General features: G+C 36.2%; 1 pseudogene; it reads right to left on the bottom strand.

Annotated features, from left to right (window-relative positions):
- Positions 1 to 1,726: 1,726 nt before the first annotated feature.
- LOC119040534 (60S ribosomal protein L9-like) lies at positions 1,727 to 18,417 on the bottom strand (annotated as a pseudogene).
- Between the last annotated feature and the right edge of the window lie 3,826 nt (positions 18,418 to 22,243).

Raw genomic sequence — 22,243 nt, 5'->3', positions numbered from 1 at the left:
AAATAGACACATTTATTGAAGAAGATACAAACAAGATTTCAGAAACACCGTACACCAGACAATGATGCACAAATCCCCTTCAGAGTAGGCATCTTGGGAACTCACATAGTTCATCCAATCACCATCAGCTGCCCCATCATATTTTCCTGAATCTCACTGACAGTGTGAAATCTCTTCCCTTTCAAAGGTGATTTTAGTTTTGGAAAAAGCCAAAAGTCACAGGGAGCCAAATCTGGGCTGGGCAGGGGGGAGCTAAGTCACCTCGGTGATTTGATGTTTCATAAAATACTCTGCATGAGACATGATGCATGAATGGGTGTGTTGTGGTGATGAGGCTGCCAATCACCAGTTGCTCATAGCTGTGGGCTTTTGAATCTGAATGTTTAATTTTTAACACAAAATTTGATACAGATTTGTTGCTCTACTCACTCAGTTATTTTGAATGCGATGATCACATAGTATACACGCTAACTCAACAGTGTCTAACACCCCCACTGACAAGTACAGTGAAGTTGTCATTATTCACACATGCGCATTCCAGTCCATTCTCCTTGGCTGACAGGTTACATCAATGTCATGAAAACTTTTCTCAATATTAATAATGGCTAGACTTTTTCCAGAAAGACCTCATATAATATAGGAATATTGTAGAGTTACTGTTAATCTACACATTATATGAGATGCTACATAATGTGTATTTGTGAAGCAAGTGCCTTAAGATTGTGATGCTTCTATAAAAAATTCAGGCCATTTACTGACTTTAATCATCCATTTTTGAATGCGGAAATTAAGAATCACCACTTCAGACAGGATGAAATGTCAAGGAGAGTTTACTGAAATTATTTAAGTCTTAAGTAAACATTTAAAAACCAGATATTTTCTTTAGATATAAAAGGTCTAGCCTCGATAAGAAAGTTTCTGAAATAAAGTGACATAAAAAGGGAAATAAGCACATAGAACAAAAGATAAACTGTACAGCACATCATATTGTCTTTAATACTGTCCCTACTAGTCATTCACTATGTTTTGCATTATAATTTCCTTCCCAATTACTACATTACATTGATAATAAAATGGCAATGGGTTGTGATGAAAAATATCAAAAACAATAAAAGCTGACTACAGGAATTTTCATTTACAACCATTATGAGCAATTCACATGCTCCTGAGGTAACAGCAATTTAGATAATTAAACTATGCTGTATATGTGCTAATAGGTAGAAAGCAAATCGATTTTTCTTATTGCACATCCACAGTAAGAAAAAGGTTCTGAACAAAGGTTGACTGAGCAGTTTGTCTCTGACCGTCCCAGCTCACCTACAACTTAGCTCTCCCTTTACAACAAGGTACTTTCTCCATGTGCATTATCTCAAGGAGATGATGAGAATTAAAAGCGTATGCATTAAACATTTCTATATGGTGACATATTTTCGAGTCAGAGATTCACTCCTATTGATTATGACTTACGTATTAAAGAAGAAATCTTCTCAGTAACCCAGACTCTTGTGGAGAATTACCCTGTCATAATAATAAATCAGTGAAAGCATAGCCATTTCAGAACATAAAACAATAATAACTAGACTAGATATGAGTAATACAGCTGCAATTATATTTTAAAGATCACCTATCTATTTTTTTCAATATACAGTTCTTATTTCATCTTTAAAATATCACAAATAAGTCTGAGGAATCACCCAGCATCTTGCTGTTTCTATAGCTGGACAAATTAGATCTCTTCAGCCAGCTGAATTGTTCCTTTTTCAGAGATATGGATACCATCCCCAAATTTTCTGTATCTTTGTTTTTAACTGTTATAGCTTGCTGAATCAAAACAGCTGAACTTGATAAAAGTTTAATGTCATTTCCTTCAAAAATCAACTCATGTTTTTGGGCTTGGTGTGTAGTGAATAACCAATGACCACTCTTATCTGAAATCTGTGGATGTATTTTTCAGCCGAGAAATTTCTGATTGTGATAAGAGAACCGTTCTCCTGAACTACCACATTGACAGGGAAGTGAGTAAACACAGACCTCAGCTTGTGATGGCAGCCCAGTGTGACACCCGTGATCGTGGTCAGTGCAGGACAGCAGAGAGTGTGAAAGACCACCACTCCCTTCCTAATTCCCCACCAGTTGTCAACCCAGAGCCGCTGCTTTTCTTTCCAAAGAGACTGAGTGTTACACTGATGTGATTGAAGTCCCTCCACGCAGTGCCCCTAAGGCACTTCACAATAACTGAGTGTCCTTTCCTAGTGATGCTGACATTCTCTGGAATGTCAATAGCCTGATTGCTGAGAATGTTCTTTAGCCCCTCAGTAGATGGGGATAAAAGAGCTAGAGACCAGCTTTCTCAACAGCCTTATACTTCGAACCAGGAAATTGAGATAGTAATGTCAGAGAGCTCATGTATGGCATAATCTAGAATCCATGTTCTCAAACGTCTCCTTAATTTCTACACGCCTTTTACCTGCAATGTTTATTCTCTTCCGACTGACCCCCACCCCTCTGCCTGGTGAGATTTTTTCATTATCCAATACTCAAAGTGTCCGAGAAAGGGCACTCCCCTTACAATGCCATCTCCACTTATTGCTACCATTACATTTGTCCTTGTCATGTATCTCTACGCCCAAAATTCTAATATAAAAATATTTAAGCCTGTTGTGATCAGTTTTTAAAATCTGTCTCTAATCATGGAGCCTGCTTGGATAATAACAGCATCTTATTAAGAATGGAATCCGTGTGCCTGACTGAGCTTCTGTCACAGAGAGGCACACAGTAATGTTCCTCAGTGACTGAAGCAGGAACGTACATAACAAGTGCGATGGCTTAAATACAAAAGTCCGTTCTGCACGGGTCAGGGAGAGCTTCCGACGGAATGACATAAAACTCAGGAGAGACAGTAAAAGGGTGTGCCTGGATTAAATACCACTGCTGTTCTTTCACAGGTCTGCATGATATATACAACCTATTTTTCCAGGGTTTCAAGAAAAGACAGCTTTCTTGGCAACTGGACAGGTATATACAGATCCCAAGTAGAAGAAAAGCAAAATCTCATTAGCATCCAGTTTCTGAACAAGCAATGTGCACTAGAAATAGAGAAAAAAATAACTTCAGCAATATAAAATCATCAACAAAAATTGAAATATGAGAAATGAGACACTGAGAATTCTATGTAGTTAGGCTATTACCCCTGCTGTACTCAAATGAACAGATAGGTAGAAAGTAGTGTGGACACAGAAGTGTATTAGGGAGCAACATAGCATCAGGGAAAAAGGAGTCTGAGAGATAGACCACAAACAGAGTAATTTCCATTAGGCGCACTTTTCTAAACTGTTACTGTACCTTCCTGTTGTTCCTTGGGAACTTCACATCCAGGGACACCAGCTACAGGAACTCATCCTTTTTATGCTCAACTAAACTTTCACCACCATCCTTACACCAAACAGTTACAAAATCAGGCAAAGTTTTAGTCAAAGTTTTGTAACATTTGCATTGTTACAAAAACAATGCAACATATTATGAGCTTTTATTATCATTGGGTTTCAGATTTCTGCACGTCTTCTGAACAGAGACATTGCCACTTTTTGTTTTAGACTATATTTTTAAAGAAATGTTAAAAGAAAACAGCATTAATACACAAACATAGCATCTCATTCAGGAGAAGTGAATAGATTTGTTTGATGTCCTGGACAATAAAGCAAATGTCTTCCTCTGGGACAAAGGTTGAGCAAGTCTGCTTGAAGACTGTTAAAGGATGGTGGTTCCCTAAGACCAAAGTTTCTTCAGCTGTGACACAGACACACACTATATGCACAATTCACTTGGGCTGCTCCAGGTTGCCCCCATGAAATCTGGAGGGCAGGAGGAATGAAGGCAAACCTGAAGTGCATGTGTCCTGCTATACAGTGTAATAAAGTCCTTTCTCTCTGATGGAAGAAATCTCAAGATTTCTTTCAGCATCCACTACATGGATGACTGACATAAGTTTTCAGGTATGTTATTGTCTCCATCTCTTCACAGTTCTTGACAATTATGTATCCAACATAATTTCAGTGCTATGAATACAATGATGAGTGACCACTATGCCCCTGCTCTAATGGAGTGTGTATTTTATAGAGGGAGACAGACCAAAACCCATGTAAATAATAAAAAACATGATAGCCACAGTTCCACATAAATGCTGTAATAGAAGTCAACAGAAAGCTATGAAAAAGAGTAGTTATAGATACAGAGGGTAGGATAGTGAGGGATATATATATCTAAAAAAAATATATATGTATATGTATGCAATATGTATATGTGTGTGTGCATGTGTGTGTTTGTAAAAGAACATGGAAATACAAGAGTAAACAAAATAAAGCCCCTGCCATCAAGGAATTTGTATTCCAATAGGAGGCAGTGACAATTAGTAAATAAAAATATCACAGTGTTTTGAGAAATTGTGCAATATAGAAGAGTGATAAGCTCTACTGGAGAAAAATGAGAGGGACTCAGGGTAGAGGATGAAAAGAATTCTGCTTAGACAGTGTGGTTAGGAATAGGTTTTGCGCGAACACGCAAGCAGAATAAAAACAAAGACACTGAAATAGAGAACGAGTGGACAGTGACCAGAGGGGAGAGGGAAGGAAATTTAAGGGGGAAGGGGGGAGGGATTTGGGGGAACAAATGAGAGGGACACAGGTAGGAGGGCTGGGGGGGGTTGGGGGAAGGGGGAGGGAGGAGCGCGGGACAGAGGGGTGGGCTTGGATGGGAGAAATAGACAAAAAACTGTACTTGAAAAATAACTAAATAAAAAAATGTGGGGAAAAAAAAGGAACAGGTTTTGCGGAGAGGACATCTGAGAAGAGACCTGCATGAAGGCAGTGCATGAGCCAGGCAGACACAGACATGGTATTTGGCTTTTCCAGGCAGAAGGGAAAATGTAAAGGTCTTGGGGTATGGGGATCCAAAGAGGATGGTTTCATTTACATTAGTGTTTCTGGCTCTAATTCCTGACTGAGCTGTTCCTTTCCCTTCTCTCAAGAGTCTACATAAATAATGAAACAAACCCAGTCAGGCCCACCTTGTTAATCATGTGTTCATCTTAGCAGGGAGCCTGGCATAGATTTTGGATCCCAGCAATCAGGTGCTCCCAAATTAACACCTCTTTCTCTGGCAAAAGCAGTGTTTTCTTTAAAAAAGAAACACTCACACAGAATACTGTTTGTTTAAACTGAGACTCACTCATACATAATTTATTTTTCCTGGCCTCTGTCCACCCTTCTGTGAGTTGCTGCTTCCCTTGACCTCTCAGGGGACTCAGCACACTCTTGCTCAGCTGGATCTTTGCCACATGCCTACAAACTTGCCTTAATTTAGCCCATCCTAAAAAAATGAGGACAGTTTTAAACCCCCGCTTGGCTCCAGTGTGCTCCTCCAGAAAACACCCTATTTTGTACCATGCCCTTCAGAGTAAAGCTGTCACAAGAGTTGTGAGTGGTCACTCCTTCCTCGTCTCCTACTTGTTCTTTATGAATATTGTCCATGTGTCCTCTCTCTTTCCCTGATCAGTATTGGAAGGGGTCTGTCCATTTTATTACTCTTTGAAAAGAAGTAGCTTTGACTTTGTTTAATACATCTTCCTAATTAATGTCTGCTCTTCTAATAATAAAGGCTAACTGCAAAGAACTGAGCGATATCCTGGTGTCCTGGATCTTTTATGTTTACTCATTCAGTCCTCACCACATCTCTGGGAGGCAGGTGCTATTACTATCCATCATTCATTATAGATGAGGAAAAGTGGAGAGCTTAAGTTACTTCCAAGGTCAAAACCTGCTAAGAGAGAAAGCAGAGATTCACATGTAGTCAGTTTGGCTTTGAAGACAATACCTCTTTTTTAAGGCCCTCTACTATCTTTGGGCTTAGTCTTCAGCTTTTGTTTTTTCATCTTTAAAGTTGTTCGATGCTTAGGTTCTCAAGTTGAGCCATTTTTTTTACCCTAAATAAAATCTAAGGCTATATGTTCCCAACTGAGTTCCACTTCAGTCACATTACACAAGGTTTTGTGATCCTATTTTGATTTTCTCTTTGATCTATCAATTATTCAGAACAATACTGTTAAGTTTCTAAACTCATGAAGTTTTCCCAACTACCCTGCTAATTGCTACATTTCTAACTGACAGAGCTACTGTCAGACAATGCTGTTATTAAAATATTTATCTGGTAAAACTGCTTGGAATTTGCTTTATAGCATAGAATGATGTCAATTTTTGTAAATGTTCAAGTATGTTTGAAGTTGTTGAATCTTCACTATTGGTTGCAATGCCTCATTATCTTTAGTTAATTGATTGTGTTGTTCAAATCTCCTGGGGCCTGTTTGATTTACCAATTATGGTGGCAGTTAAGAAAAATATTTGAATATAGGTACATATTTTCTATTACATTTATATCCTATGTTTTTGAAATTATTTTATGAAGTGTATATAAGTAAATAGTTTTATATAATCTAGATTAAATTTTTTATTATGCACTTTGCCTTTAATTTTTTTCCATTATAGACTGTTTGGTCTGATGTTAACATAATTGCATTGGGTAGGGGTTTTTTTGGTTATTAAGTTCCTATTTTTGAAAATTTTTACTCTTAACATTGTATTTTCATGATTATATTTACCATATTACTTAATGCTTTTATTTATCTCAAGTTTTGTATTTATAGATGCCAAGACTTTAATACATAATTGTAGATTAGTAAGCAAATGAGTAAACAAACTTCAACAACTAAAAAAATTCCTCAATAACAATGACAGTATTTACATTTTTTGGATTTCAAAGGTAAGTAAAATTTTGCACACACTCCCATAGATCAGTAAGACATATAAAGGTAGCTTAAAAGGCTTGTGCTACCATCAATATAAAATCATAGCAAATTACCACAGTATTTTCACATAAGAAAAACTTTATATTAAAATATAGAAAAGCAGTCATCTCAAATTAAAATATTAATTTACACTGAGTAAATCTAGCTTTATGAAAACTTCATTGATTTATCTCTCATTGCCATGTTGTCTTTGTTGAGAGAAAATTTTATCATAGAATCTAGCAAGGCACAGATAGTAATTGGCAAACAAGAATTAAAAGTATGTATTTTAACATCCATTCTCTGGCCTGGTAAATCCCAAAATGCTTAACCAAATACTTCTTTCACTCATTCTATGAATAGTCAAATGAGACTGAATAATAATTGATACACAGGAACTTAGATTTAAGTTTTTTTATAATTACTTCATCTTAAAAATCATGTACTTTCTTAACTTCCCAAAGAAATGTTACTTATATTTAACTGAAGAACCATGGGCAAAACTCTAAAATGAACACAGAAGATGGTGAGGGAGGCAAGAGCTAATGATAGAACAGTTACATAGGCATAGGAACCACCAAATATGAAAGTTGATTTGATATCTATAATGGAATATTATTCTGCTGAAAGAAATTGGAAGTGTTTATGATCCATGCTGAATTTCTTCTTTAGCTTCTTCAATGAATACTTCCCTGACTGAGGTGTTCAATACATCAATCCATGAATTTGAATAAGGATATATGGTTCACCCAACACAAACATAAGAAACAGAATAGGCCCAAGCAGTTGTTCGGTGTAAAGGTAAAGAACCACGCCATTAGTAGCTGCTTACTTTCTTTTGTCAAGTTTCTTTCCATTCTGTGCTGATGAAATTATCTCCAAATCGGAATTAACCCAATTCTCATGCTCAGTCATACAAAGATATAAACCACAGACCCAGGTTAGCTCAAATGCCTCATTATTCCTTAAGTGGCACATTTTCCAGAAATATAAAGGTTACATGATAAAGACTTGTACTGTTTTTAAGAGTGTTTGCAGTATTCTAATTGAAACAACTAATTGCTAACTGTGCTATAATCAAGATAATGTTGTATTATATGTGGTATACAAAGGTTATGAGTAGGACTTACACTTTCTCTGTGCAATATATTAGGTCAGAAGATACTAACTTTAAAAGGTTTCTGCTGACATGATTCCTGAGCATAACTGACAAAGATGTAATATCTTGATTTATTTTATAAATAAATTTTATTAAAAAATTTATTTTATATATTTTTGTAAAAAAATGTTTAAGGCAAATTTGTCTGGTGGTAAACACTTATACCTTTTTGAGTTTTGTCTCTGGTCTCTGGGAGAGATCAAATAGACAGAAATGAAGTGAAATCTATTATAACACTTTTGTATTTTTCAGCTTTATTTGCATAAGTAGACACAAATTGTATGCACTTTTAAAAAAAGGATATATAGCAAGTCTAGCAAATATTTGTCATTCATTCAGTGAAAAACTATTTTCATGCACAATTAACAATACTGAAGATAATTCAATAAATGAGATTAAGTCCTACCTTCATAAAACTTAAAAATCATCTGGATCATCTAATTCAAGAATATTTTGCAACAGATTATAAAATAATAGCCATGTGTAATGGAATCTATGCCTTAACAAATACACAACAGAAAAAAATTCTTCTAAATGTTTCTAGTACATCTAGTACGTCATTCATTAGATATATAATGATGTCAAAAAATTTGCTGAAATTCTTTTATAAATATATTTTAGGGTATACTCATACATGTTTTTTTCAAAGCAGTTAATAAGAACAAACTAAAAAAGTCAGTGGCAGAACTTACTGAAATAAAAGATTATGTTAAAGTATTAACTATCATTTGTAATTAAAAATATATTTAGTTAACATTCTGATAATATTTTTCTTAAGACTGTAGTAAAAATTTAAAACAGATTAAATTATCAGATACTAACAGAGATATGATCTATTGAATAGAACTTTAAAAATATTTTGATGATTATCAAATAACTTACAAATAAAGTCTCCACTGGAATATATATACTTGAGATGATAAACTAAATTTAAATTGTCAGGTTAATCTGACCAACTTTGCAAGTTAGTAAAAATATGTTCTTTGTATTAATCAGTCATTTGCCTCAATTATCCACTCCCTTGCACAGAACAAAATTATAGAATTTTTATCCAAGCTTCAATATAAAGTTTTGTACAGATTTAAAAATAATAACAAGGAAAGGTATCAGTTCTTCCTGGGATGCTTGGTAAAATTCACTTGTGAGACCATCCAGTCCAGGGCTTGTTTGTTGGGAGCTTTTTAATTATTGCTTCATTTTTCACTAGTGTAGTCTTTTCTATTCAGATTCTCTCTTTCTTTTTTCGTTTAGTTTTGGAAGATTGTATAAACTAATACCTCTCCCTTGCAAACTATTTCCAAAAATTTGAGAGGAAAGAAAGCTGCCAAGCTCATTTTTCAAGGCTAGCATTATCTTAATTCTGAAACCAGAAAAAGACACTACAAAGACAGAAAATTACAGGCCAATATCCCTGATGAACATTTTGCTAAAATCCTCAACAAAATATTAGCAAACCAAATACAGCAATACATAAAAAGATCACACACCATGATCAAGTGAAATTTATTCTGGGAATGCAAAGTTGGTACAACAGGTACAAATCAAAATATGTGATTCAAGTGGTGCAAACACTATGGAAAACAGAATGGAATTTTCTAAGAAAACTAAAACTGGATCTACCTTTTGACCCAGCAATTCCACTGCTAGGATTATATCCTAAGAACCATGAAACACCAGTCCAAAAGAACCTATGCACTCTAATGTTCATAGCAGCACAACTTACAATAGTCAAGTGCTAGAAGCAACCTAGGTGCCCATCAGTAAATGAATGGATCCAAAAATTATGGTACATATGCACAATGGAATTCTATACAGCAGGAGGAAAGAAGGAGCTCCTACCCTTTGCAACAGCATGGATGGAACTGGAAGGCATTATGCTGAGTGAAATAAGCCAGGCAATGAAATACAAATACCATATGATCTCACCTTTAACAGGAAGCTAAACAACAAAACAAACAAGCAAGCAAAATATAACCAAAGACACTGAAATATAGAACAGGCGAATAGTGACCAGAGAGGAGAGGGGAGGGAATTTCAGGGGAAAAGGGGAAGGATTTACAGGAACAAGTATAAAGGACACATGGACAACAACTAAGAGGCATGGAAATGGGAGGGAGGTGGGGAGCACTGGGGAGGTGGGCTGGGATGGGAGGAAAAGACAGAAAACTGTACTTGAACAACAGTTAAATAAATAAAATTAAAAAATATGTGACTCACCACATAAACAAAATGAAGGATAAAGAGCACATGATGATATCAATAGATACAAAAAAAGTATTTGATAGAAACCAGCATACATTTATGATGATAACTTCCAGCAAAGTGGGATTAGAGGGAATATACCCAAACATAATAAAGGCCACACATGACATGACAAACCCACTGCCAGCATTATACTCCACGGGCAAAAACTACAAGTGTTCCCCTTAAGATCGGGAAAAAGATAAGGATATCTGCTCTCACCTCCCTTATTCAACATAGTACTGGAAGTCCTAGCCATAGCAATCAGAAAAGAAGAAGAAATAAAAGGCATCCAGACTGGAAAAGAAGAAGTAAACCTGTCTTTGTTTTCAGATGACATGATACTGTACATAGAGAACCCTAAAGATTCCACCAAGAAACTACTAGAACTGATAACTGAATTCAGCAAAGAAGCAGGATACAAATTTAACATCCAGGAATCAGTTGCATTTTTATATGCCAATAGTGAACTAACAGAAAGATAAATTAAGAAAACAATCCCATTCACAAATATTTTAAAAAGGATAAAATACCTAGGAATAAATCTAACCATGGATATAAAAGATCTATTCTCAAAAAATTATAAGACACTGAAGAAAGAAACTGAAGAAGAAACAAATAAGTGGAAGCACACACCATGTTCATGGATAGGAAAAATTAACATCAGTAAAATGCCCATGTTACCCAAAGCAATCTATAAATTCAACACAATTCTCATTGAGATTCCAATGACATATTTCGCAGAACTAGAACAAATATTTCAAAAATTTACAGGAACAACAAAAGAACCTGCATAGCAAAGTGATCCTGAGAAAGAAGAACAAAGTTGGAGTAATCTCTCTATCTAATACCAAACTACACTATAAGGCCATAGTAATCAAAACAGCATGGAACTGGCATAAGACATATAGATCAATGGAACAGAATAGAGAGCCCAGAAATAAACATGCATCTTTATAGTCAATTAACATTTGACAGAGGAAACAAGCACATACCGTGAGCCAAAGATAGTTTATTCAATAAAAAGGTGTTGAGAAAATTGGACAGACACATGCAGAAAAAAGAAACGAGACCATCTTCTAATACCACACACAGGAATAAATTCAAAATGGGTTAAATACTTAAATATTAGATCCAAAACCATACAAATCCTAGAAGAAAATATAGGTAGTAAAATTATGAACATTGCTTGTAGCAGCATTTTATCTGTTATATCTCCCCAGGCAAGAGAAACAAAAGAAAACATAAACAAATGGTACTACATCAAACTAAAAATTTTTTGCACAGCAAAGAAAATCAACAAAATAAAAAGACAACCCATAGAATGAAAGAACATATTTGCCAATACACCTGATAAGGGGTTAATACCCAAAATTTATAAAGAATTTATAAAAATCAAAACCAAAGACCACAGTCCACTTAAAAAACAGGGAAAGGACCTAAATAGACACTTCTCCAAAGAGGAAATAAGGATGTCCAATAGATATATGAAAAGATGCTCAAATTCATTACTCATCAGAAAAATGCAAATATAAATCACAATAAGATATCACCTCATACCTGTCAGAATGACCACCAACAATAAATCAAAAACAATTAAGTGCTGGCAAGGATATAGACAAAGGGGGACACTTTTGCACTGTTGGTGAGAATGCAGACTGGTGCAGCCACTGTGGAAAGCAATATGGAGATACCTCAAAAAATTAAAAATAGATCTGCCTTTTGACCCAGAAATTCCACTTCTGGGAATATATTAGAAGAAACCCAAAACACTAGTTCAAAAGTACATAAGTACCCCCATTGCAGCATTATTTACAAACACCCAGATGTGAAAGAAGTTCAAGTGTCCATCAATAGGTGAGTGGATAAAACAACTATGGGGCATTTACACAACGGAATAATACTACTTGGCCATAAGAAAGAAGAAAATTTTGCCTGTTTCAACAGCATGGATGGACCTGGAGAACAATATGCTAAGTGAAATAAGGCAGTCAGAGAAAAACAAATACCATAGGATTTCACCTACATGTGGAATCTAATGAACTAACAAGCCAAATAGAAACAGACTCATAGATGGAGAGCAGATGGCAGTTACAGGGAGAGTCAGGGGTGAAAGAATCAAGCAAAAAGGAAAAAGAACACATGAACAACAGCATGTTGATTGTAGGGGAGAGGGAGGTATAAGGAAGTTAAATGGTAATGGAAAAATACATTAAAAATTTAAAAATTATAAAAATAATAACAGAATAAATTTATTACTTTAATAGGTCCATACTGCACTTAGATTCCTAAGGTCTCTACATCTATAGGTAGATAGAATATTTAAAGCATGAGAACATGTATGATTAAAAAGCAATTATCTGAAAGTTTTAGATGTCATGCTTGTAAATTATTTCTTAGCTAACTCTTTCCTAACATTTCAAGGACAGGTTAGCTGAGGGATTTACTAAAAGCAGGTAGGTTTTCAGAAATGTCAAAATAATATCCTTTATTTGTTTGCTTGCTAAGATAGCACATACTAAAGCCCAGACAAAGCATGCCACCCTCCTTATAATTGAGTCTGAATCCATTTAATTGTTCCTTATTTTAAGGAATTTGGAATTGGATTGTATGCATTGAATATGAAGTCTGTGCTGTTTAATAGTATGCCTCTTGATTATGATCAAATGGAAGTAATAACATGGTACCATTGTTATATACTGTATACAATCCAATAACACAACATTAAAATAGCAGTACAAAATTCATAAACCTGGCCAGCTGTACTCACGTCATTCCTTCTGCTGTGCCTATTCCTCCCAGTGTGATCCTTGGGTCCATGGGGATTTGTAAACATTCTCCTGAGAATCCAAAAGATGCTCTATAATACATACATTTACACTTTGTATTTTGTTTTCCAGCACAACGTGTTTTGTGGACCATTTGTTTGGTTCTTATATCTGAGTACCACACACAATTTCCTGACTTGCCAGTCCAACTGCTTACAGCGTATTGCACTGTTGTGCTGCAGATGAGTTTCTGTTATCTCAAATATAACAACTGCCGGGAAAAAATAGTAGAGCTTGTTAAAGCTGTACTTGTCAGCTGTGACTGACAAGTAATTTTATTTAAACTATAATTAGCATTATCCAGAAGCTCATTCGGGACAATAACTATTATAGAACATCAGAACCTTGGTCATGCTCCAGATACTGTGCAAGGGTCCTGTAAGAAAAGCACGTGACCACAGTTCGGCTTTGAGAAAGCCCAATGCATGCTATTTAAATGTTTAACTGTCCTTTTTTATTTCTTACATGAAAAGGAATGCAGTGAAAACTATAATAAAAGATGTTGCAGGATGTTGTTAAAAATTACACATGAAAAAACTATCGAAAGATTTATATAACCATGCATGAATCCCTAATAAGTAACAACTATCCTTTAAGTATAAAACTTCTTCATAACTAGAGGACTGCAGAGATTGGCACAGTTATGCCATTAACATGGAGAAAAAGAATGATAATACTTCATTTTGCAGATGTGAGTTATTTATAATGTTTGATTTTACTAAACAAATACATAGATAATTTCCCAACCTTCTGCATTGATAGGCTGTATAGAAATAACTGAATGGAAGTTTGGAAGTTCTGGTTAATTTTGCTGCAATTAAGGACCAAGCAGAGACCAGATAATACATTCAGTTGAGAGTTTCTAAAGACTTTTAAATAACGAGACTATTTACAGAAGTGTTAGCAGGATTGAAGGAACTAACAGGCAATTTCGAGTCATCCATTCACTCACAACAGCAGGAAGACAATCTGGCATGTAGGTCTCATGGGCAGGTACAAGAAACTATGTTACTAGAATTTCAGTAAGAGCAAGAGCCTTGGGAAAAGCATTCCCAGACAGAAGCTGTAGCCTGAATAGAATTTCTACAAACTTCAAGGCAGAAAACAAGGAACAAAAAGATTAATCCCAGTACTCTTTCCTCCTACATTCTGATCCTTTGTGTGTAACTCAAACTGGTCAAACCCCACTGGAAATAGTGTGTAAGGAGACTGGGGAAGGCACTTCGTAAAGAAAAAGTCCCTCAGGGCACACACTAGGATAAAAGACTTGGAGTTCTGGATGGTTGCTGCGGGGGAGGTGAGGAAGAGAAGAGCCAGTAGATTGCCCTCTGAAATGTCTGACATTAAAATAAGTCAACAAGAGGTCCACACAAGGAGAAAAAAACTCAACAAATGGATGTGTCTCTTGTGGCTCCCAACAATTGTGTGATCTCACTGCTTTTACAACCTAAGTTACTTCCCATTCAAACTGCAGCAGTGTGCCCCGATGACCATGCAGGTGTTTATGGAAGTAGGTATCTGAAACAAGTGCTGCAGAAGTGTCCTCTATGTCCTTCCCTGATCGCACACCCTGCCCTCCTTGAAAATAGCCATTATCCTCATTTCTCAGTAAATATGCCCTTGCTTTCTTTTCACTTTTATCCCCTATGTATATGCCATTGTCTATACTTCAGCTTTATCAGAATGGAAAACTTTATATACTTTCTTTTGTTGTTTTGTTTTTCTTAATAACACCTTTATTGAGATATAACTTCCACTTCATAAAATTCACCCTTTTAAAGTCTACAATTCAGTGATTTTTAGTATATTCATTGAGTTGTGCCAGACTAACCAAGAGAAGGAGAGAGGTTCAAATCAGTAAAATCGGATATGAAAAGGACACAATATTAATTTCACAGCAGTAAAAATCTAAGGGAATGCTATAAACAGTGATTTTTCCATTCACCAGATGATAGGAGCTCTTTTCACATTTTGGCTATTATAAATAATGCTTCTATGAACATTCATGTGCAGATTTTTTTCATTTTAGTGGACATATATTTTTATTTCTCCTAGCTAGATACCTATGATCAAAGCAGACAAGAGGGGTCATAGAGTAACTCTGGCTTTAGCTTTGAGAATCCATTATTAAAGTCTGGTGAGCATGAGCTTCATTTAATGGACATTTTAAAACTTGCTATTTCAGCCTCTCGATGTAGGTTTATTCATTTTCTATTACTTTGAGGGTCAATTTTCATAATTTGTGCTTTCCAGAAATTATTTTATACTAACTAGGTTATCTAAATGTTATAGACCCCACCATGTAATTATGTACCTATTGTCTCATAAAATTGTTTCTTTAAATTAGATGAGATATATTAGGAGAAGAAACATGTATCTTTATTGGCTGTTAATGTTTCTTTAAATTAGCCTTACCAGTGCTCTTAATTTCTGGCATAGGTTTGAATTTACCACCTGGGTAATTTCATTTTAAATAAAGATTATTTTGTATTTCTTGTAAGCATCATCTGCTAGATATGAAAGCTCTACTTTTGTTTATCTGTGAATGTCTTTATTTCATATTTCTTGTTGAAAGATAATTTTGTTGAATATGAATTCTGACTTTTTGTGTCTGTTTACAGCATTTTGAACACATCGTCACAGTGCATTCTGGCCTCTGCTGTTCCTGACAGTTAATTTTATTGAAGTTCCCTGTATATGAGGATTACAAGAACATGCCGCTTTCAAGTTGTTCTTAAAAAATTTTTTTCTTCTGTTAGTTCTACTATGATACACCTGAGTGGATTTATTTCTTTTTATTGTGCTTAGAATTTGTTGAGATTCTTGGATGTGTAGAGTAGGTTTTTAGAAAATATTCAGTCATTATATTTTCTTTTTAAAATCCTTTTCTCTCATCTCACTCCCCAGAAAGTGTAGCCTTGGGCATGAGTCTCCTAACATGACAGTGGCTTCAGCAAAACTATCTCTGGCGGCCTCTTTCCCTGATCTCTTAGCTAAGTTGTAGGCCTTACTTAGTAGCACAGACGCAGTTAGGTTCCACTCTTTGCTGGCTGGCTAATCCCTCTATTGTTTTTGACAATGTCCTAGGGCACAAATTGTACACGTTATGATCTCATTAAATTAAGGCCTCTTTTCAGGGATAGTTTTGAGGCAAATCTTTAAAATTTGTTCTGACCACAGGAGAGCTCTTCTTACCTGTATCTGTCTGATTCTTTCTAGTGCTGGCCTAGAGTTTAGCTTTTTCTCATGGAGCTACCAGCTTCCTGTTATTAATAATTATTTAGTAAATAGTCAGTTCTTTGGGGGAGATCTTCAGAGCACTGTTTTTTATACCCAGCCTCTCCCCTGAGCTAAATTTCTCCACCACTGCTCCAGCACTGCAGAAGTGGATTGTCACTGGCTTCTCTTGGAGTGACAGCCCTCTTTAAGGAGCCAGGTGTATGAAGAGACAGCAGGCTAGTCTTCCCGGCTGACCTATTCTGATATGGAAACACTGCTATACAAGGACATGAGGGCAAGGGCAATTGGCATTTCAGTATCCCCAGTCTCCTACACTTGGGGTAGAGCTACTAGCCTACACCAGTGGACTAGGTGGGTAAAGGAAAACCCTTAATCTTGGGGTGGGTGAGGGATGAATAAGAAATAGTGATGGTCTGCCTCTCCCGAGGAGACAGCAATCGTCACTGGCTGAGAGATGGGAAAGAGAAAGCTCTGTCTTTTTGCCATAGCCATTCAGGGTGGAGCTTCCATCATGCTGAGCTGGAGAGGTGCCAGGTAGAGTGGGAGTGATAGCGACAAGTGCCACACACATGTCATCCTTCCTGAGATTTAGTAGATGTTCTTGAAGAAATGTTTCTACATTTCCTGTAGGTCCATATGATTATTTCTGGAAACTTCAGACAATTTTATTCTTGTTTAATTTTTATCAGTTATGGTTGTTTTGCTAGAGAAATAGTAGACAACGCCATTCAGGAAATGGTAGCAGCTAGCTTTCTTTTATGACTTTCTGCCTATCCTCAACAATTGCATCTGTCTATACTGATAAATGTGGAATATACTGTTCATTAATTGTTATTGCCTTATCTTACTCCATTATATGACTACACTACAATTCTTCTTTCCTGATATAATGATGGGCTTTTGCAATACAATAAATGCTGATATGAGGATTAGTATAAATATCCTTTGCACAATTACAAGATTTTCTCCTGGTTATATGTATAGGATTGCAATAGCTGGATTATATAGTATGAGAGTAACCAAGTATTACTACCTGATGACAAACTGTTTTCAAAATATACTTTATTTTTAAGAGATATTTATTTATTGTTTTTTTTTCTTTTAAAAATGTTTTTATTGTTGTTCAAGTACAGGTGTCTCTATTTTGCCCCCCATCCCAGCCATCCTCACTTCCCACCCTGGATCCTATCTCTCTTTGGCTTTATGTACAAAATACACTTTCGATAGCAGTGCTCAAGACAGTTCAGGATGAACCCTTTTCTTTGACATAATTTAGCATTATAAGCTATTTGTAATTTTTGTTTATACCTTTGAGGTTTCATTTCCTAATTAATGAAATTGAATGTTTACTCATGTGTTTCCTGGCCATGTATATTTACTACATGGTAAAGTATATAATTTTTTACCCATATGTCTGTTGTTTTATTTGTGGTTTTATTAGCAATGTGAGAATTTTTCTAACATTCTGGGTACTACTAATACTTTAATATTGATGCTCAATTAAAAATATTTTTATTTATTTATTTTAAGAGAGAGGGGAAGGGAAAGAGAAAAGGAGGGAGAGAAACATCAATGTGTGGTTGCCTCTTGAGGGTCCCCTACTCAGGGCACAATGCAGGCATGTGCCCTTACAGAGAACCAAACAAGTGACCATCTGGTTCGCAGGCTGGTGCTCAATCCTGATGCTCAATTTTTGAAAAAAAATTGAAATATTTACTTTAAGTTTCTGTTTCATCATTTTATTTCTTAAGTATATTTTTATGAAAGATCTTAAGCTTAGGGTTATGGAATTTATTGTTTTTCTGTGAGACTTCGTGTACTTTCCACAGTGTTTCTCCATTTCTTACCACAAGCAGGGCTTTTCCCATCATGCTCATCAAAGGCAAAACATCAAACTTAGGGCTTCTCCATTTGCACCCCAGGCTCTGCTCCATCCATATCACTGTTATATTTTGCAACACAGGCAGCAAGCGGTCCATCTACAGCACCTTTTCATGTATTTCCGCAGCCACCTCCTCTTCTGCAGTGCTCTTATGCTCATTACCACAAGCTCCATCTCTAATGGTCACCCATGGCTCACCACAGGCCCTGCTCTTTCCATAGCGTCCTGCCATTCTTCACCATGGGCATGGCTGTGTCTGTATTGCTGTTTCATTCTTCACCATGGTCAGGGCTTCACCTTACTGCTCTTCCATTCATTACCTTTCACGGTGTCTCTTGATCTTCACCACAGACTCTGCTCCATTTCTAGCGGTTTTCTCTTTTTCTCCTAGATCAGTGCTTTGCCCATATTGTTCTTGTATTCCCTTCAGCAGGCAATGCTTCCCCTGTAGTGCTCCTCTCTTCTTCTTCTTGTCAGGCATAGTCCTTCTCTTTGTAATAGTCCTCCAACCTGCCCCTCAGCACTACTCCATACATAGGCCTCTTCTTCCATGTCCACAAATGACCCAAATGTTCTCCTTACTCAGGGCCTTTACTTCTGCTATTTTTAGTCTCTTTCCTTCATTATTTCATTATCTAATTCTTAGGTCTCTGTGGTTTCAAATATAATAATCATTCTTATGAAAGACCATTTTGAGCCCACAATGTAAATTTCATCATACATTTATTTTCTCTATTGTTGGCTCTATTATTTTTATAAAATCCAAATTTTGAGTTGCTTTTATATCATTTAATATCTTATAAATTAGACAATGGATTTCATGGAATGTTCTATTACTAATGCATTTTTTTCTAATATTGTACCCAGTACACTCTGTTACACCAGCAGCAGCTTCATATAACTCCTGTTTACTGTGTCTCTTGATTACATTATTTTCTCTTATGCTTGATTTAATCCTCTGGGATTTTTTTCATACAGTAACATACTGTCCATACTTGCAGCCTAAGAGCAATAGGTTATACCATATAGCCTAGGTGTGTAGTAGGTTATACCAACCAGGTTTGTATGACTACAAACAGGTTTGTGTGTTGTTCGCACAACCAAGGAAAATGTTGTTAGCATTTTCCAGAATATGTCCCCATCTTAAAGTGCCAAGTACCTGTACTTGAATGTATTTTCACTTGCCAATCTTTTGTAACAAAGACATCAAAATGATACCATTTTTATGATAACTATTTGTATTTCATACCATTTTTACTTCACTTATGATTTCTCATTTTCTTTTAAGATAGATCTATAATTTGAATACATTTCCTTAGGATTCTTATAATGGAATTATTCAAAAGCTTGCAATGTATTTTCTCATTTGCAGTTATCTTATCCACATTGAATATGAAATTATCTTTGATGGCTTGCTTTTATTCTAATCACCACCTTCCTTGTAAATCTTAGGTGTACATAACATTTAATTATTTTATGTAACACCATAACAAATTCAGTTGCACGAACTCATTTAGGAACAAACACGATAGACTCTTGTCAAACTTTTAAGACAACAAGTAGAAGAAGAAATGTAGGGCAGAGCAGAGCATCACCACCAGCCCATGTACATGCTTATCACGCTCTGGGAATAAGGAGTTCACAAACTGTGAATAACAGTTGATAGAGTAATTTCGTTAATGGCAGGTCCATTAACAAACTTCTGTTTCCCCTCAGAAGATATTTTATGCAATGGACTATGGACACATTTCAAACTTTATAAAGATACAAGGCAGGAAAATATACAAACATGTATAACATATGCCAGTTATATAAACATGTCAGCTTTTAATAAACACAACACTGATTTTTTTCACTGTTTATAGTGTAACATTACAGTAACAGTAGAGAACTATCATCTGACATTTTTGTTATCTTAGGCAAAATGTTCTCCATATCATTAAACTGTATGTTACCACTGTAAAAATGTGAAATATTTCTATTGGAACAAAATTATCATTAAAAAGAAGAGTCCCTTAAGCAAGTGATCAGGGTTGCACATTATTTTGGTCAACACAGGTCATGTTGATATCATATATTTCCTAAGATGTGCTGAGAAGGCATGTCAGATTAGTGGTGTTCACATCCAAGGTACATAACCCCAGTCTAATACCGAGAAAAAAAATCACACAAACCCAAGTTGATGGACAGCTGAAAAATATCTGACACTTTTTGCTCTTCAAAAAGTGTTAAAATCATGAAGCACAAGAAAAAAACTGGAAAATGATCACAGATCATAGACTAGATCATGATGACTAAATGCCATGAGGTATCAAGAACTGGATACTAGAATAGAAAAAGGACACAACTGGAAAAATCGGTAAATTCTGAAATAAGTCTACAGTTTCCTTAATAGTTTTATACCAACTAGTTTCAACAATGTGCCATGGTTATGCAGGTGTTAGCATTAGACAACACTGTGTGAAGGAGATATAGGATCTCCCTGTACTATCAATGCATCTCTTGAAAATACAAAAGCATTTCAAAGTCAAAAAAGTTTAAAACAGCTGTCCAAACACTTGGCTTTCTGGGCCACACTGGAAAAGAAGAGTTCTCTTAGGCCACACATTAAATGCACAAACAATAACAAAAACAAAAAAACTCATAATGTTTTAAGTAAATTTATGATTCAGTTTTGGGTCACATTCATAGCCATTCTAGGCCTCATGAGCTGCAAATTGGCTGCAAATTGGACATCCCTGCTTTAAACAAGGTTTTTTCACTACAAAAATATTTTATATATATATAGCTCTTTAGATGTTTTAAATGTCATTTTTCCCCTAAGAGGCTGAAACTGGCCATTGCTTGTAAGAACCCAAACTCCAGTTCATGTCATGCATGCTATTGTCTCAGAATACCATTGTCTATATTATTCCCCCATGCTAATAATGCTTATTGGAGAAAATGACAAACTGTGGTCCCTCGAACATATTTCTGGTTAGCTATGAGTAAAATTAGAAATAGTCATAAAAGTTCTAGCTTTATTATAATGATGACTTATTTTTTCTAAAATTATTTACCCAAGGCTTTTGGTCGAAATAGCAGAGTGGGTAAACACTGTACTCAACTCCTTCCATGACATATCAGAATTACAACTGAACTACAGAATAACCACCATAAAGAAAAACCTGAAGTCTAGCTGAACAGAAATTGTATTACTACAGATATACAGAAGACACATCAAGACTGATAAGAGGTATGGAGACTCTGAATGGGCTGGCCCCATACCCACCTATGGTGGTTGAAAATAGATTGGGAGAAATATCTTGGCTGAGAAAGTGGGGACTGCTGCTTCTCAGGAGTCCCATCCCCACACCAGACTTCTGAGTCCAGGGTTCCAGTGCTGGAAGAAAAGTCCCCACGACTTCTGGATGTGAAAACTAGCATGTGCTCGAGTGAGACAGTGCCTCTAGAGTTCTAAGCATTCCTCCTCAAGTGTCCACACAACATGGACTTGCTTGTGAACAGACTACTTGTTTTTAGCTCCAGCACTAGAGCAGCAGCTTGAAAGACACGAGGGACATACAGTGAGGCACTGAATTGTCTGGGTTCAAGGTGAGAGCTGGAGGGGCAGCTTTCTCCCAGACAGAAGTGCTGGCAAAAGCCATTGCTCCTTTGATGAGCCCTTCTGCTGCAGGCACAGGCAGGTTCCATATCTATGTCTCCATCAACCTGGCTCGTACTATTGACCCTGCACCACCCAACTTGCAGGCCTACCCAAGCCACTTCCACTGGCATTTCCACACAAACAACCTGTCCTGGCTCATGCTTCATATTTTCCTAAAATCTTTCAAAGTTTCACAAACATCAAACAAGCAGTATCTGGCCTTAGCATGCACTGTACCCCTTACTAAGAAGCCACAAGCCAAGTACCAGTGGCAGCTAGCCTCAGTTCACAGTTCAGACATCTCTAAGCCCAGCTCAAGTGGCAACCATTTACTTTGTAATTCATACCAACTGACCCCAAATTGGTCACAGGCAGCAGATGACCTTGGTTTGTACCTCCCAAAAGGCACCAA

Source organism: Artibeus jamaicensis, unplaced genomic scaffold (assembly GCF_021234435.1).
Source record: "Artibeus jamaicensis isolate MK-2021 breed Jamaican fruit bat unplaced genomic scaffold, CSHL_Jam_final contig_415, whole genome shotgun sequence".
Classification (NCBI taxonomy): domain Eukaryota; kingdom Metazoa; phylum Chordata; class Mammalia; order Chiroptera; family Phyllostomidae; genus Artibeus; species Artibeus jamaicensis.
This window is presented reverse-complemented; position numbering and strand designations above follow the sequence as displayed.